The sequence below is a fragment of the Pteropus vampyrus genome, unplaced genomic scaffold (assembly GCF_000151845.1).
Source record: "Pteropus vampyrus isolate Shadow unplaced genomic scaffold, Pvam_2.0 Scaffold415, whole genome shotgun sequence".
Classification (NCBI taxonomy): Eukaryota; Metazoa; Chordata; class Mammalia; order Chiroptera; family Pteropodidae; genus Pteropus; species Pteropus vampyrus.
The window spans coordinates 228,079-230,188 of record NW_011889196.1 but is presented as its reverse complement, the minus strand read 5'-3'; the positions used below and the strand labels follow the sequence as shown (position 1 = coordinate 230,188).

The following is a 2,110-nucleotide window of genomic DNA, read 5'->3' as shown; positions in this document are numbered from 1 at the left end:
TTTATCAGCAAGAAGTAATTTTATTATCTTTTAGATGATTGACCTAATTAACAATCTAGTCAACCGTATAGCCTCAAACTTAACCTCTCCTGGCACCATTTTTCCGTTTCGTTCCTGAGCCTGCCGCCTGACGCTGTGATGAACTTCCACAGGGTTTGTGGTGACATTTGCCCCTCTCTTCTATGTACATAACTTCGTTTGGAAACTTTGATTCGGAAAGTGGATGAATCATGAACAGGTGTTTACTGAGCATCTAGAAAATGTCAAGCTCTATATTAGGCACTTTATTATTTTTACTTGATAAAGTCTAAATTAGAGCTTTAGAAATTCTAGCTATTTTTAAATACTCCCTTCCCCTCCCCCAACTGAAAACCCTAGGAAAGAGAACCTAGAGATTTGTGTTGTTTTTCTTTCCAAGCAAGGCTGACTATGACAAAGAATATTAAAACCAAAATGCAGCGCAATATGTTTGTCTTTTTATGAGCTTAGAAGCAGTAAAAACGATACGTTACGTTGTGTGTGCACGTGGACAAGGCAGCTGCCTCTCAGGTCAGCTGTGCGGACTCCTCCCCCCGCACTCCAGGGAAAATGTCACGGAGCCCTGTCCTCCACCAGGACGGTGAGCTCGAGGCGCCCAGGGGTCCCAGGGGTCTCCCGACCCCAGCAGGGATGTCTGTGAGGTCAGACTGTCTTCAGAATAACACCCACTTGTTACTTGCCCTTTTCGGTCTCGTTTTTTCACGAGTGTACAGTCGGTTTTTCCAGAGGCTGCCTGATGAGGGGAGGTTAGGGTTCTGACAGCTAGTGAAACTGTGACTGTGAAGTCCTGTGTTTCAAAACTTTTAAAGTTTACTTTCTAATACAGCAAATATCAAAGTAGTACCCCCATAAGCAAACACTTTTAAGGGTTGTCAGCAATTTTTAAGAGCGTAAAGCATTCTTTGAGTCAGAATCAATGTTACGAGACTTGTAAAAATTTGGTTCTTTATTTTATTATTTTTTTTTTAATTGAGAGAGAACATGAAATAAAAACTTGTATATCTGAATTCATTCCTGAGGCTGATTTTATGCTGACAAGAGTTTAAAGTCTGTTTCATGACAATGTTTAGCTTCTGGGAACAAAGACTTGTATCCTAGTATTCATTCAACAAATGTGCAAATAATTTTGTATGCTGAGTACTCTGCTGTGCTCTGAAGGCAAGGCAAAAATGTAGAAAATATTGTGTTTGCTTCTAAAGAGTTTATTTACCCTATAGCAAGTTCTTCTTTGATGCTAAAGTTTAATTTTCTAGGTTGAGAAGGGTTTTCCTTCTATTCAACTTGAATTTACTGATTTAAATGTGATTCTTTATAACCTGTCTTCTCTCTGAACAACTCAATTATTTATTTATTCCAATACAAATCAGAAACTCTTCTTACATTAGAGTAAGAAGAAAGTACAAATCAGACCACATACTCAACTAACGATTCCCCGTGAAAGACAGGCTCTGTTCACGTAGAGCTGCACTGTCCAACACAGTGGCCGAAAGCCACATGGGTCATTTTATGTTTACATCAATTAAAATTAAAGAAAATTTAAGTTCCTTTTCTTCTGTTTCACTAGCCACATTTTAGGCAAGAGTCTCCTCCACAGGGCACTGCAGATACAGAAGCTGCCAGCACAAAGGGACATTCTTCACAGAGCTCTCCAGGGCCAAGGTTGTGCGGGAGTTGGGGCAAAGGTGGGGGATGCGGTGAAGACAGGTCAGTGAGGTCTGTTCGTCCAAAGCTAATGAAAATGAACCCAGTCAGGGTATCTTTGCCTGGTCATTTAAACAGACACCAGCGCAGTCAGATGTGCATTTCAGAGATGTCGGTGTACCAGGAACAGTTAGGGGGGCGTGGCCGGGCGGGGTGGGTTCCTGGCTGGAAGCAGGGACCTGTCAGCAGCCTGTGTGTTTAAGGTGAAAAAGTGATTAATCAAAATCCGTGCAGTGGACCAAAATGGTACTTGGAAATTGATAGCCTAAAATATTTATATTAGGTAAGCGGAGATCCTGGAAATTGAAGAAATAAGGATTTTACTTAAAAAGTTAGAAAAGGAATATTGGTAAGTCCACAGAAAGGAGAA

The 2,110-nt window shown here is 40.9% G+C and overlaps 1 protein-coding gene across 1 annotated transcript in view; it reads left to right on the top strand.

The window, feature by feature from the left end:
* The window catches only part of DIP2C (disco interacting protein 2 homolog C), a 236,658-nt gene that overhangs the window by 155,700 nt on the left and 78,848 nt on the right, over positions 1–2,110 (top strand). The gene's annotated exons all lie outside the window — the stretch shown is intronic.